Source organism: Nannobrachium achirus (assembly GCF_963921795.1).
Source record: "Nannobrachium achirus genome assembly, chromosome: 11".
Lineage (NCBI taxonomy): Eukaryota > Metazoa > Chordata > Actinopteri > Myctophiformes > Myctophidae > Nannobrachium > Nannobrachium achirus.
In genome coordinates this window covers 40,655,107-40,671,914 of record NC_137820.1, presented here as the reverse complement: position 1 = coordinate 40,671,914, position 16,808 = coordinate 40,655,107, and positions in this window count along the sequence as shown.

The following is a 16,808-nucleotide window of genomic DNA, read 5'->3' as shown; positions in this document are numbered from 1 at the left end:
ATCAAGTACAACAGGGTTTAAGTGGTGTTAAGTGGTTAATAAATACACGTGGTGTGAAATGAGGTTACGGCTCTGTGTAGCCATAGGGTTTTAGATTAGAAATGCAAGTGCTGAAAAGAGTCACGGCGTCCTTCTCTCCCCCTCCTCTTCGGGCCCTGCTCCAGCTCACAGTGTGAGGTTGTTTTGACAGTTTGGAGCCGGGCCCTGTGCCTCGTCCACGTCCATCCGTCCACACAGGCCGCTCTAAAGCAGTCATTCCAAAGCTGTTGCATCTGATTTGCCGGGGGGGTTGGCGATTGAAATGACACGGACAGATCCCTACGTGTTCCTCCGCACACCCTCCCCACCACCCCCCCTTCTTGTGACGCTTGTGTGACATTCTCAATCCCACTCGCTGTCGGAGCGAAAGGGGTTGTTGCAAGCAACGGACAGTGAATATTTATGCCGCCGCGATGCCGAGGAATGATCAGTTTATGTCCTTATCCCTGGCGACTTAACTTTTCACTCTCTGATCCGTCACTCCCCATTGTCTGCCTGCTTGGCCCCCGAACCGCGGCTGTCACCGACCTCTCTGTTTAGCGGACAGATAATAAGGCTGTGCCAAGGATAAGGTTACCTCAGGAGCTTAATGTTCTCTCTCTGTGTGTGTGTGTGTGTGTGTGTGTGTGTGTGTGTGTGTGTGTGTGTGTGTGTGTGTGTGTGTGTGTGTGTGTGTGTGTGTGTGTGTGTGTGTGTGTGTGGGTGTGGGGGGCCATGAATAATGATGTGGCTGGGTTGTGAGTTTGCACGGGGTTGATTGACCTCTGTGACCTTTTGGACTAAGGGTAGATTCTCACGTCTCCGATCGTCATCACGGCTACTAGGAGAGCTTGTCATGAAATGGAACCGGAGGGCTTGTCATAAACGGCAGCTCATGATAAAGGTTACTAGAGTAAAAGCAAAGGAAACATGCTTATGATCTGGACCGGGCAAAGAGCAGCTGTAGTGGGCGAGACACTGACTGACTTGAAGTCACTGTTGACTGTCAATTTGCAACACATTGTTTAGTGTGAGGTAAAATGTTGTGGTTCGATTTTGTGTAACATTTTAGGTTTTTATCTAAGGGGCTTAAAGGAGGTATCCTGACCAAAACACATATAGGGTTAAATCTGCCTTTTATCATACCCCTTCATACCTGCTTTAGTCGATTTTTTTTCCATTGCTGCCCCTGTTGCTAGATTTCGGCTGCCACTGTTGCTAGATTTCGTGGGCCCTCTCATAACTAACACAGTGGATTGTCATCCCGCTAGTGCGGTTATTTCTTTAGCTTCAAAGTTAGTATTTCTTTTTTTTGGATTGTGTTTACACAACGTCCTGAGACCAACCAAAGCGCTGTTTTGATCTCACAGGCACCCTTACTTGTCAAACGGCTTCTGCTCGGCAGCAGAGAGAGGAGAGCCTAGAAAGGGAGGGGAGGAGCAGAGGAGCTTCTCGTGGTCAGGATGCCTCCTTTAAAGGTAGGGCAAGTGATTTATTTTAGCTATACTCATCGCTTGTGGTTGTGAGTGTTTTTTCAATTGTTCAGTCCCTCTCTCTCTCTATAGTTAGGTCTTAATACCACCCCATCCACTGCCATTGATGAGTTTTGACAGGTTTCTTTTTTTATTGCATTAATTAAACAATCGCAACCATCCGCATCTGCTGTAATGTGCTGAATGCGGTTTCCAACAGGAAACAGGATGTATCCGTGATCGAAAAATAGATCTGTCCGCTCCCATATTAATTATTTCAGGAAAAAAAAAAATCTTGTATAGCCTGTTTCCTGTCCCGAGCTGCAGAGCCAACTTCAGCAGCAGATATCTTTCGACCAGTTTGAGCGTTTCACCTGCAACCCGGCGACACCGGAATGTAACATGTGTTATGTTATCAGTAACGTCTTATTATTTTGCCAAATGATATTCTGATATTCCCGAAGAACTCCACCAAAATATCCTAGTCTACTCCGGTGAAATCCACAACCACACAACCTGGGTGTCAAAAGTTCAAACTTAAGAGCTGGCCTAGCGCTTAAGGCCCATACCACTTATTTCATAGGCTCTAGTCTCATTCATTCCCAAGCCCGATGGCCTTGCTGCCTGTCACTTTGTCTCTCTCACTCATTGTTTACAGTCTCTGTCTCTACTGTGTAATATAAATGAAGGCAGAAAAGACACAAATATATCAAAAGAAAACTTCAAACAACTCCACAGATGGCCGAATGGAGAGGAGAGAGTTTTTCTTTCTTTTTACATCCAAGTTCTCAAACACTTTGGAGAGAGTTTTGGAGAAGAACACAAAAATGCATTTTCAATGAGATTCCTCAATCAACTCTCTGGCTGTAAATGATTTAACCTCCAAGCTACTGTAACTGTGTGTTTTTTTCCCCCCCTCCGTTTGATGGACGGGAGGAAGAGAAGTGTCGGTTTCTCTCTCTCGGTCATTTCCATCTCAATCACCAGCTCTCATCTTTAGGGAATCATCATCAGTCCTTATGAGATCAATGATTTATCCAGTTTAAATTAAAGTTTGGCTCTCTGAGAAACGGATGAGAACTTTCTTTGGGTGAAGAAGGGGATGAAGGATTGGAGTGTGACTGGTGGTGGTGTGGGGGGCAGTAAGAAAAAAAGAAAAGTCCATTTGTAATGTTCAACCACGCCAGGGCGATACTTTATATCCATGCACACGAGGATCGCTTTAAATACCAACAGTATTGTCCCTAACGACGCCTATCAATTATTAACAGGTGGATTTCTACGAGAAGAGTGATCATAAGGTCTTTATGTATATTTCAATATGGTTGTCCCATTTCGACAAGCTTGGGATTAGTCCGGAGATGGTTTCCGCAGCCCGGGAACCGAGGGGTGGTGGTGGGGGGGGATTACTCAGGGTGCAAAAGGACAACGGCAGTGATGAAGCGCTCATTTGTTCCAAGCAGCCCCCTCTCAGACCTGTCAGATTGAGGGATTTTCAGGGAATGGATCTCGGGTAGCCTTCAGCACATTGGACAGTTAGCGAGCTTTTATTTAAATCAGCTTGTTTGTCATTGTCGCCCGGGCTTATAGCCTGAACTCCCTGGCTCTCGTTCGTTCTTCTGCTGCTCTCCAGAACGCCATTTCCGCTGCCAGCCAGCCAGCCAGCCAGCCAGTCAGCCAGCCAGCCAAGCTACCTCCCTCTCTCTCTCTCTCTCTCCTTCATTTTTCTCTGGGCCCTACACTCCACTATGGTAAATAAAACTTCATCACTTTCCGCCCACCGTGGCTCCCGTCCCCCCTGGAGCCTTGGCTTCCATTTCAGCGTGGAAAGGAGCCATAATGCCACCTGTATTGAATTGGGAACGAGCATTCGGTTATAGTTGTGAAGCCTATAGTTTGGTGAGTCTTTCTTGACCACAACATGAATGCACAGGATTTGGGGTCAACAACTTTGGTTCCCCATCCGGAATTAATCGGGGTACATTTATTATAATCACATTTTTAGGAATGTGACAAAATCCAAAACATATTATTGAACTCAAGTCTCCACGGCGTATCAATAGATACGCCGTATCAATAGAAAAAAAAGTAATTTGGGGGTGAACTACTCCTTTAATCCCTACATCGTTGCTCCACGCTTAAACATATTTATTTATTCATTGTAAATTAATGCCTATACTTGATGATACTACAGTCTCACACAAATGTAGCTTTGTGCCGCATTTCAAGCTTGTGGATCTGCTATTTTAGCTATTTGGGGATTTGAATCCTGAAAAGTAACATTTTGGACACATGAGGTTTACACCTGACAAAGACTGTAGGCCTATACTTTGTCATTATGACAGATAGCGGAAAAACAATAGCTAATCTGCGAGCTCTTTAATCGTCTACTTTCACAGAAAGTTTTGCAGAGGATAATTTTATCTCCAAGCAGTTCTTTTTCCCAGATTCTCAGTGCACAGTTGGCAATGCAGAGTTGCATCTTTTCCCATCAGGTATCTTTGACATTTTGCTCTTTGATCTGAATCGTGTTCTTCGGCACTAGCACTGCTCCGCAAACAGTCCTGTCGATGAGAATTTGAAAGGCTTCTCTGAAGTTAAAATTGTATTTGTGGAAGCGTATAATTTTTTTGGGGCTTGCTTTTGTCGTTTAATCTTCATGGTGTCTGGACAGGAAAACTAGATGGCTGACGAGTCATTTTATAACATAAAATGTCTGACTTTATAGAGTTGGATTTCGGATTGAAAAATCAAACCCAGTTTGAAGTGAGCGGTGCCTTTGAGCAGTTCATTTCAATAAGCTATATGAATTATGTTGTCCATTAAGTGTTGGAGCAATGAGGCACCGCTCAAAAAGAACGTATCTCTAACAAGGCAAGCATGTTGTACTACGGACTAGGGATGGGACGATATGAAAATCTACAAGCTCACAACGCGTTGCAACGCCTCATACTGCATACGCCTCATATCCCAAACAGACACACATTGGGACATAAACACTCCGTCAAGCATGGGAGCGCTTGCACCGCTCAAAAATGAAAAGACTTTGATACAATACATATAGTATTGCATGCACACAACTTGCTCAAATAAAGGGAGGGTTTGAGTTGAACCTTTTTGAAGCGGTGGAAACCGCTTCCAATGAATGGCTTTGTGTGTATCACGCCCATATATGGTCATTTCAGTCCAGAATGAACAGGCTTTTTCAAAAACAGAATGTCCGTTTAATTACCATATATGGTGATCTCAGTCCAGAATGAACAGGGTTTTTCAAAAACAATGTCCGTTACCTTATGTCCATATATGGTCACTCCAGGCCAGAATGAACAGGTTTTTCCTGTCCCGTACGTGTAAAATATCAGTCCAGAATGAATAGGCTTTTTCAAAAAGCAAAATGTGTGTCCCATGTCCATATATGGTCATTTCAGTTCAGAATGAATAGGCTTTATATGTCCTGTACATCTAGAATATGTGTGCGGTGTCCCTCCCGGTCAGATGAATGGATACTTTGAGGATTGGTCAAGCTTCACATGATAATTTGGCCCCTCAGGGTTTATCTGTCTTATTTAAACACTTTATATTTATTTATGTATTTATTTAATTACAAATTCTTATTTTAATGTATGTGTTTTAATCTATTTTATTTTTTAAACCTATTATACCAACTGTCATACCAGCTCTCCAAATACATTCAGAATAGAAGTTTTATCTGTCCACCGCTTCAATTCGAACCGAGGTTTGATTTTTTATTAAGGATTGCGAAATGGATTTTTACACACATACAGATATCTCGGATTTTCTGCTAATCCAATTTCTTTTAATATAAACATAAATAGACAACTTTGTATATCTGCTACAGTATATGAGACTTCTCTAAAGTGCTGTGTTTGTGCCACCGTTAGTGAATCAATCTTATTTGTCGCATGTTTTTTTTACAGCCCTATTGAAGAGCCATGAAACTGGCAGCCGTGCAACGCCAGACCAAATAACCCAGAGGTCAAACCACACAATCTCACAGAGGACGGCGCTCATCACCAAAACCAATTGGCAGCTCCTGTTATCTCTCGATATTTCCAATCGGTGACCCGCTCACTTTAGCATGGCATCGTTCTGTCTATATTTTTGCCCCGTAATGAAATAAAGTGACGCGCCACGCATGCACGCAAAAAGAGAGAAAAAATCCCAATGTCCTCCATGCATCACTGAAGGCCCCTTGACGAGAGGATAATCAAATTGCTCATTTTCAATTTTTCATTTCTTTCATCATTTAAAAAGGCCCTGTCAGCGAGAGGCAATTCGCTAGCCTCAATCTGACCTCTGATGATGATTATTTGCGCGAAGCTCCATGTGTCTCTCTCTCACTCCGTCTCCCACGCTCCCTCCATCCTCCTGTGCGCTCTCTCTCTCGTTCTCTCCATCCCTCCCGCTCTTCACTTTGTCACTTCTCCCTCCGTCTCTCAAGCCCCCTCTCCTCAGGAGCGTCACAAGGGGGGAGAAAGTGGGACTGAGTTACTAGGGCCCAAGGTGCCTTAATTATTTTATACTTTAGCTATTGAAAAATAGCAGATCTACAAGCTCACAGCGCGCTGCAAGCTAAGCTCACAGCGCGCTGCAAGCTTGTAAATCTGCTATTTTTGAAAAGTTGTGAAAATGTGTGCAAATCTTTGAATATGTATTTTTTAAGCTCAGATTTTTGCTTCTGGGGGGTCCCTGGAACAAAATATTTTGAGATTGAGAGGTCCGGGGCCAAATACATATCATTTTGGGGGTCCTTCACATAAAAAGGTTTGAGCACCGCCGACATAGAAACATAGGTTTTTCAAAAAACCTTAGAAGGATTTGAAATATTCAAAGACTTGCACAGATGTTCAAGATTTTTCAAAAATCGCCGAGTGCACCGAGTGCCGCACTGCGAGCTTGTAGATCTGCTATTTTTCGATAGTTAAAGCACAAAAGGTGCCTTAAATCCTTGTACCCAGGGCCCAGAATTTGGTGCGACACGACACCCCTGCCCTCCTCCTCCCTCCTCCTCCGAGTCTTCTTTCATTATCTCCTTTCATCGAGCTGTCAAACAGTCATCTATACGGCCGTGGAAAAGAAAACTGAGAAGTAAATAACGACCGAGCGTTTTTAGTGGAATAAATCTGCCCATTACTTTGTACTACGGTCGGTGGGGTGGCGGGTCGTATAAAATGTTATTCTCCGTATATTACAGAGAATAACTGTCAGCTGACCTTGGTCCCCGCATGCTGTTACATTTTTACATTGTTTTTCTGACTGGCCGCGAGACAGCGGTGAATAAATTCACTCCGGGATAATTTGCGTTCCCGCTGAAGTCGGGAACTGTCGTGACAAAGCTACAGGTTACAAAGTTTGCAGAAATGACAAATAATTACACAAATTTCTATATAGATATCAGCAGCCGTGGAGCTAAGAGACCCAATATGTGTACCTCACCTGACCCAATTATGACGGACTAGAACAGTGGTACAGTGGAAGCAAATGGAACTGTAAAGCAGTGTTCCTATAAGTGGGTGCCGTGGCACCCCAGGGTGCCTCAGAATTCTTTGATAGTGTTTGGAATTTAGCAGGAATTTATCAGTATCATACTGATAAACAGCAGAAAAACACCAAGTAATGTGCAAGTGACATACTGACAGTACATGTATGTCACTTGCACATTACTTTGTGAGCTTGTAGATTGATTATTTTTGGTCAACAGCAGAAACACACAATGTTTTTTGGACGAATGTCCCCCCATAATAGGGGTTTTATTGGTTAAATGCCAAATATAAAAGTAATTTTCAATTTGTTCTAGAAATGGAAACAGTTTTCCCTGTGACATACTGTATATTTGGGTGAAAGATTTACATATTTACATACCGTTAATTTGACATAAAGTGCTATAAAGTAACAATGTAATTCAGGGGCAGGGACGTGGAGAGCATGTTGGAGCTGAAATTTCTAAAAGGGTCTTTTGGAAATTTCTAAAAGGGTCTTTTGGAAATTTCTAAAAGGGTCTTTTTGGAAATTTCTAAAAGGGTATTTTGGAAATTTCTAAAAGGGTCTTATCGAGGTCGGCTATTTTCGGTGCGTGATACCACACTGAATGAAGCATAATCAAGTCAATACTTGAGATGTGGTGTAACGGCATGGATTTCTACACAGAGAGGGCAATTCTTTCAACATAAGATGTTGCATTCAAGTTCAGGAGAGTTTGGACAAGTCAATTCTCTTGAATGCTGCCTTCAGGTATGGCATGGAAGGAGGGCATTTACATTTCTTTCACCATAGCAAAAACTGCATTCATTATCAGTAGAGGGCACTTTTTTACAGACATAAAAGGGCAGGGGCTCAAGCCCCTTTTGATGTCTATGTGTGCACGTGCCTGCACTTGACCATTAACTCATGGGATGCCCACGAGGTGTCTACACGCCAATCTCTTTGATGTCGCTGGAGGCCCACAACGTTTTGACGTGTTTACTGTATTTACAGTATTAACTTTAAATCTCACCGTTAGGTTGGGGCTACGCATGGATGTAGCCCATTAGCCGCCAGTCGCTTCGAGTCGACGCTGAGAGCATCGCGCTGCGTTTTTCTCCATATACTCCAATGCATTTCCCCATCTTTAACGCCCTTTATCTCTGATGTTTGTTTTATGGCTAAAACTGTGGCGGGGTGCGGCAAAATGTCAACATTTTGATCGGCAATGAACAGTTATGATCAACACTGGTCCATACAGAAAGTTACACAACAACATCATGTCTGCGCTCATGTGACCAAGTGACGTCATGACGCATGCATGACGCATGCATTGCAGCAGGGCCGGATTCAATCACAGTGCGGTGGTCCTGAAAATGTATTCCCTGCTGAAAAAAGAAATCTGTTCTCCAGCTTCTCCGGTTGTGATTGCAGTAAACAATATCCAAAACAGGGATTCTGACAATGTTACAAGAAAGAAGAGCGAGTTAGAGCTACGATTTATTTTGGTTTGTTCTGCATGGGGATGTTAACAGACCTGCACCGCATGACGTATGTAACTTCCCTTACACGCAGCACTTCCGCCAAATTCGAGCACTTCCATTAAGACGCAAAGCGTAGGTCTTGCCCAGCGTGCTTGACTGTTAGCCTTACATTAAGACGCATTCTGCCGAGACTTTCGCATTGTGACGTTGGGGCGACGGCATAAGCGTCTTACCGACTTGTCAGACAGGTTGGGGGCATGGTCGGCCTTGTTTAATGTATTAGTCTGTATTTTTAAATAAAATGAGTTTTTACTAAGTGTGTCGATTCCAAATCGAGCATCACTGGTTTGGTTAAACATGGCTGCACTTATCACATGACGTTCATCCATTCCCCCATTCGCTCATACAAGGACATGACATGTGTATACGGAAGAATGCACAATAATGCTTCCCAGCACCAACAGGCGCTGTTGCAGCTAACATTGTAGCAAACGAGGAAAAGCGGTAGGCCTACACTTGGTAAAAACTAATTTTATTTAAAAATACAGACTAATACAAGGCTTCTTAAGAAGTCTCATACATCTTACAGAACTGCTAGCATTTGTGCATGTGTAGAGCCGCAATTGCAGTTTTGCCGACCATGCCCCCAAGTCGGTAAGACGCTTCTGCCGTCGCCCCAATGTCACAATGCGAAAGTCTCGGCAGAATGCGTCTTAATGTAAGGCTACTTGACTGTAGAAGTTTTCAAACTTGCTCGGTCGATGGCCAGCCTATAACCAGACGCAATCTTTTTGAAGACTCTATAAACTGCATTCACCTCACCTGACAGTCAGACAACCACACACACACACACACACACACACACACACACACACACACACACACACACACACACACACACACACACACACACACACACACACACACACACACACACAGAGAGAGAGAGTCTGGGGGTCACGATGAATAAATGCTTTCGTAACCCTGAATCCTGTGCATGGCACTACACCCCCGCCCCTTCTATCTCCGTCTCCCTCTCTCTCTCTCTCTCCTCAATGCCTGCGATTGCAGTGATTTAGCGGGGGAGGGCGTAGAGGTTAGACGAGCAGGGATACAGTTCATCACGCCTGTGAAGACTCCGAGCAAGACAGCAATCTGGCAAAGAGGACACCGCTAGCACTGACATCAGTATGGACCATCAGCCACCCTGCTCCCCGCTCCGCTCCCCCGCCGATCAAATTCTATTACGGGTTAGACGTTAGGAGATGGGAGAGAGAGAGAGAGAGAGAGAGAGAGAGAGAGCAAGAGGACGGGTAGGATGGTGTGGGGAGGGGAGGGGTGAGCGTACGTGGGATTGAAGACAAAGATAATTGTGTGACCATATCAGAACTAGGGTCACGACGATTATGACATTTTACTTGACGACTAATTGTCATACAAAATAATCGCGATTAACGATTTAATTGTGTGGCTTTTAGGCCACACAATTGCACGGGTGCAGACACAAACATGAAAATGACTGACAATGGCCGACACCGATAATCACAATAACTAATGTTTTGTTGCCAAAATACAGCATATTTAATATTCTATCCTCAAACTATTTTACAAAATTGCGGAAATAGCAGATAGATCTGCCTTTTCCACAATTTGGAATATGTTTCAAATTGTATGACGATTATGCAAAAATAATTGAGATTATCTCAAATAATTAGGATTAGGCGATTATGTAATAATTGTGACAGGCCTAATCAGAACCCTGAACGCTCACCATTAAACTGCCCCCAAAATCAAAACCAAGGTCTTGAGATGAATAGCACCTTTGAATAGTACTGTATCTAGATATTGTACTTTGAATGCATCAGCACATTTCTTTTAACAAGTGTGTCTGCTCTCTCTCTACTTTTGAATGTTTTTAAATGCCTTCGCCTCTTTTTACTATGCCTGTGGCTTTTAAATGTGTGCGTGTGTGTGTGTGTGTGCGTGCGTGCGTGCGTGCGTGCGCATGCACTTGTGTGTGTGTGCGCGTGTGTGTGAGAGAGAGAGAGTAAGGCGCACCACAGACATATGCGTGAAACATCTTCTCCTTATCGTCTGAGAATGGCCACTGGGGGCGCCGTACTAATGCATTCTCAATGGAAGGTTGTTTGGTGTTTTGTCGTTGCCGTATCTCTTCAAGAGCGTACAGGCTGCGGTTGAGCTAGAGACACGGCAACGACAAAAAACCAAACAACCTTCCATTGACAATGCATTAGTACGGCGTCCCCAGTGGCCATTCTCAGCCGATACGGAGAAGATGTTTCACGCAGCTGTGTGAGTCCAGCCTAAGAAACAGAATGCAATGTGGGCAATGGGTATGTCAATAGAAGTAACAACAAGCTCTTGCTTTGACACCGGAAATTGAGTTGCATCAGTAGACTACACGTATCATACGCACGCTCGCGCATGCACGCATGCACGCACGCACGCACGCACGCACGCACGCACGCAACCCCAGCGCAATCTTAGTAGAGAAAATACATCTTGAGCCTACTGTATCTATTCACGTCTCTGTCGGATGGAAAGCTCAAAACAGTTACTTTTCAGGATTCAAGTTCAAAAACAGGAAAAAACAGGTCTGCAACCTGCGACAAGTTAAAACAGCGGATCTACAAGCACACGGCCTTGAATGATGAAGTGGGGCTTTATTTCAAAAACGTACACATTTGAAACGTGGAGATACGAGGTTTCTGCCCGACAGTGACAAACTATTAAATCATTATTGAATCTTCTCCACACCAGTGGTGTAAAGTAAATGAGAACATTTACTCAAGTACTGTACTAAGTACAGTTTTTAGGTATTTGTACTTGAGTATGTCCAATTTCCCATACTTTTACTTCTACTCGACTACATTTCGGCTCCAAATAATGTACTTTTACTCCACTTAATTCGAAAACTTTACTTACTAGTTACTTTGCAGATATAGTGTAAAAAACATCACAAGGATGCAACTGGGACATATCATCAGTGATGTAGCCTGGGGTCGACGGGTGTTTCGGGTCTCGCAACATCATACACCCTCGCCCAGGTGACCCAGCCGGGGTTGATCAAGTCCCGACTTACGTCCCAGTAGCTATCCACGATCAGTCCTATTAGGGAAAGACAGGGTCACTCAATGTGCTGCACCGGAACTACTCTGCCGGGATTGGGGGTACCATTCTGGCGCGTGGAAGAACTAGGCTCTATGGGTTGACTCCTGGCCGGGCTCCTCCTACGTCTCACCAGGTCCTCCCCTGCTCTCACCAGGTTCAGAACCTGTGCGTTGCGCCAGACCCCAATCCAAACATTCCATTCAGCTGCTGCAGTTGAATGGCCCTCCTAAAGGCCTCACCGTGGATTTGTTGGGCTTCTTCCTCACGGAAGACACAGGCTGGGGCGCTAACCCAACCTGCTCCCGGGTGCCGTCTAAATTCCGGCCGTCAACCGAGTCTCCGGTGGTCACCAAACTATTCCTGGTTGTCACATAGTCTATTCCTATGAGCCACTATAAATAGAACTAATAGTGTAAAAAACATCACAAGGATGCAACTGGGACGTATCATCAGTGATGTAGCCTGGGGTCGACGGGTGTTTCGGGTCTCGCAACATCATACACCCTCGCCCAGGTGACCCAGCCGGGGTTGATCAAGTCCCGACTTACGTCCCAGTAGCTATCCACGATCAGTCCTATTAGGGAAAGACAGGGTCACTCAATGTGCTGCACCGGAACTACTCTGCCGGGATTGGGGGTACCATTCTGGCGCGTGGAAGAACTAGGCTCTATGGGTTGACTCCTGGCCGGGCTCCTCCTACGTCTCACCAGGTCCTCCCCTGCTCTCACCAGGTTCAGAACCTGTGCGTTGCACCAGACCCCAATCCAAACATTCCATTCAGCTGCTGCAGTTGAATGGCCCTCCTAAAGGCCTCACCGTGGATTTGTTGGGCTTCTTCCTCACGGAAGACACAGGCTGGGGCGCTAACCCAACCTGCTCCCGGGTGCCGTCTAAATTCCGGCCGTCAACCGAGTCTCCGGTGGTCACCAAACTATTCCTGGTTGTCACATAGTCTATTCCTATGAGCCACTATAAATAGAACTAATAGTGTAAAAAACATCACAAGGATGCAACTGGGACGTATCATCAGTGATGTAGCCTGGGGTCGACGGGTGTTTCGGGTCTCGCAACATCATACACCCTCGCCCAGGTGACCCAGCCGGGGTTGATCAAGTCCCGACTTACGTCCCAGTAGCTATCCACGATCAGTCCTATTAGGGAAAGACAGGGTCACTCAATGTGCTGCACCGGAACTACTCTGCCGGGATTGGGGGTACCATTCTGGCGCGTGGAAGAACTAGGCTCTATGGGTTGACTCCTGGCCGGGCTCCTCCTACGTCTCACCAGGTCCTCCCCTGCTCTCACCAGGTTCAGAACCTGTGCGTTGCACCAGACCCCAATCCAAACATTCCATTCAGCTGCTGCAGTTGAATGGCCCTCCTAAAGGCCTCACCGTGGATTTGTTGGGCTTCTTCCTCACGGAAGACACAGGCTGGGGCGCTAACCCAACCTGCTCCCGGGTGCCGTCTAAATTCCGGCCGTCAACCGAGTCTCCGGTGGTCACCAAACTATTCCTGGTTGTCACATAGTCTATTCCTATGAGCCACTATAAATAGAACTAATAGTGTAAAAAACATCACAAGGATGCAACTGGGACGTATCATCAGTGATGTAGCCTGGGGTCGACGGGTGTTTCGGGTCTCGCAACATCATACACCCTCGCCCAGGTGACCCAGCCGGGGTTGATCAAGTCCCGACTTACGTCCCAGTAGCTATCCACGATCAGTCCTATTAGGGAAAGACAGGGTCACTCAATGTGCTGCACCGGAACTACTCTGCCGGGATTGGGGGTACCATTCTGGCGCGTGGAAGAACTAGGCTCTATGGGTTGACTCCTGGCCGGGCTCCTCCTACGTCTCACCAGGTCCTCCCCTGCTCTCACCAGGTTCAGAACCTGTGCGTTGCACCAGACCCCAATCCAAACATTCCATTCAGCTGCTGCAGTTGAATGGCCCTCCTAAAGGCCTCACCGTGGATTTGTTGGGCTTCTTCCTCACGGAAGACACAGGCTGGGGCGCTAACCCAACCTGCTCCCGGGTGCCGTCTAAATTCCGGCCGTCAACCGAGTCTCCGGTGGTCACCAAACTATTCCTGGTTGACACATAGTCTATTCCTATGAGCCACTATAAATAGAACTAATAGTGTAAAAAACATCACAAGGATGCAACTGGGACGTATCATCAGTGATGTAGCCTGGGGTCGACGGGTGTTTCGGGTCTCGCAACATCATACACCCTCGCCCAGGTGACCCAGCCGGGGTTGATCAAGTCCCGACTTACGTCCCAGTAGCTATCCACGATCAGTCCTATTAGGGAAAGACAGGGTCACTCAATGTGCTGCACCGGAACTACTCTGCCGGGATTGGGGGTACCATTCTGGCGCGTGGAAGAACTAGGCTCTATGGGTTGACTCCTGGCCGGGCTCCTCCTACGTCTCACCAGGTCCTCCCCTGCTCTCACCAGGTTCAGAACCTGTGCGTTGCACCAGACCCCAATCCAAACATTCCATTCAGCTGCTGCAGTTGAATGGCCCTCCTAAAGGCCTCACCGTGGATTTGTTGGGCTTCTTCCTCACGGAAGACACAGGCTGGGGCGCTAACCCAACCCGCTCCCGGGTGCCGTCTAAATTCCGGCCGTCAACCGAGTCTCCGGTGGTCACCAAACTATTCTGGTTGTCACATAGTCTATTCCTATGAGCCACTATAAATAGAACTAATAGTGTAAAAAACATCACAAGGATGCAACTGGGACGTATCATCAGTGATGTAGCCTGGGGTCGACGGGTGTTTCGGGTCTCGCAACATCATACACCCTCGCCCAGGTGACCCAGCCGGGGTTGATCAAGTCCCGACTTACGTCCCAGTAGCTATCCACGATCAGTCCTATTAGGGAAAGACAGGGTCACTCAATGTGCTGCACCGGAACTACTCTGCCGGGATTGGGGGTACCATTCTGGCGCGTGGAAGAACTAGGCTCTATGGGTTGACTCCTGGCCGGGCTCCTCCTACGTCTCACCAGGTCCTCCCCTGCTCTCACCAGGTTCAGAACCTGTGCGTTGCACCAGACCCCAATCCAAACATTCCATTCAGCTGCTGCAGTTGAATGGCCCTCCTAAAGGCCTCACCGTGGATTTGTTGGGCTTCTTCCTCACGGAAGACACAGGCTGGGGCGCTAACCCAACCCGCTCCCGGGTGCCGTCTAAATTCCGGCCGTCAACCGAGTCTCCGGTGGTCACCAAACTATTCCTGGTTGTCACATAGTCTATTCCTATGAGCCACTATAAATAGAACTAATAGTGTAAAAAACATCACAAGGATGCAACTGGGACGTATCATCAGTGATGTAGCCTGGGGTCGACGGGTGTTTCGGGTCTCGCAACATCATACACCCTCGCCCAGGTGACCCAGCCGGGGTTGATCAAGTCCCGACTTACGTCCCAGTAGCTATCCACGATCAGTCCTATTAGGGAAAGACAGGGTCACTCAATGTGCTGCACCGGAACTACTCTGCCGGGATTGGGGGTACCATTCTGGCGCGTGGAAGAACTAGGCTCTATGGGTTGACTCCTGGCCGGGCTCCTCCTACGTCTCACCAGGTCCTCCCCTGCTCTCACCAGGTTCAGAACCTGTGCGTTGCACCAGACCCCAATCCAAACATTCCATTCAGCTGCTGCAGTTGAATGGCCCTCCTAAAGGCCTCACCGTGGATTTGTTGGGCTTCTTCCTCACGGAAGACACAGGCTGGGGCGCTAACCCAACCTGCTCCCGGGTGCCGTCTAAATTCCGGCCGTCAACCGAGTCTCCGGTGGTCACCAAACTATTCCTGGTTGTCACATAGTCTATTCCTATGAGCCACTATAAATAGAACTAATAGTGTAAAAAACATCACAAGGATGCAACTGGGACGTATCATCAGTGATGTAGCCTGGGGTCGACGGGTGTTTCGGGTCTCGCAACATCATACACCCTCGCCCAGGTGACCCAGCCGGGGTTGATCAAGTCCCGACTTACGTCCCAGTAGCTATCCACGATCAGTCCTATTAGGGAAAGACAGGGTCACTCAATGTGCTGCACCGGAACTACTCTGCCGGGATTGGGGGTACCATTCTGGCGCGTGGAAGAACTAGGCTCTATGGGTTGACTCCTGGCCGGGCTCCTCCTACGTCTCACCAGGTCCTCCCCTGCTCTCACCAGGTTCAGAACCTGTGCGTTGCACCAGACCCCAATCCAAACATTCCATTCAGCTGCTGCAGTTGAATGGCCCTCCTAAAGGCCTCACCGTGGATTTGTTGGGCTTCTTCCTCACGGAAGACACAGGCTGGGGCGCTAACCCAACCTGCTCCCGGGTGCCGTCTAAATTCCGGCCGTCAACCGAGTCTCCGGTGGTCACCAAACTATTCCTGGTTGTCACATAGTCTATTCCTATGAGCCACTATAAATAGAACTAATAGTGTAAAAAACATCACAAGGATTTAACTGGGACGTATCATCAGTGATGTAGCCTGGGGTCGACGGGTGTTTCGGGTCTCGCAACATCATACACCCTCGCCCAGGTGACCCAGCCGGGGTTGATCAAGTCCCGACTTACGTCCCAGTAGCTATCCACGATCAGTCCTATTAGGGAAAGACAGGGTCACTCAATGTGCTGCACCGGAACTACTCTGCCGGGATTGGGGGTACCATTCTGGCGCGTGGAAGAACTAGGCTCTATGGGTTGACTCCTGGCCGGGCTCCTCCTACGTCTCACCAGGTCCTCCCCTGCTCTCACCAGGTTCAGAACCTGTGCGTTGCACCAGACCCCAATCCAAACATTCCATTCAGCTGCTGCAGTTGAATGGCCCTCCTAAAGGCCTCACCGTGGATTTGTTGGGCTTCTTCCTCACGGAAGACACAGGCTGGGGCGCTAACCCAACCTGCTCCCGGGTGCCGTCTAAATTCCGGCCGTCAACCGAGTCTCCGGTGGTCACCAAACTATTCCTGGTTGTCACATAGTCTATTCCTATGAGCCACTATAAATAGAACTAATAGTGTAAAAAACATCACAAGGATGCAACTGGGACGTATCATCAGTGATGTAGCCTGGGGTCGACGGGTGTTTCGGGTCTCGCAACATCATACACCCTCGCCCTGGTGACCCAGCCGGGGTTGATCAAGTCCCGACTTACGTCCCAGTAGCTATCCACGATCAGTCCTATTAGGGAAAGACAGGGTCACTCAATGTGC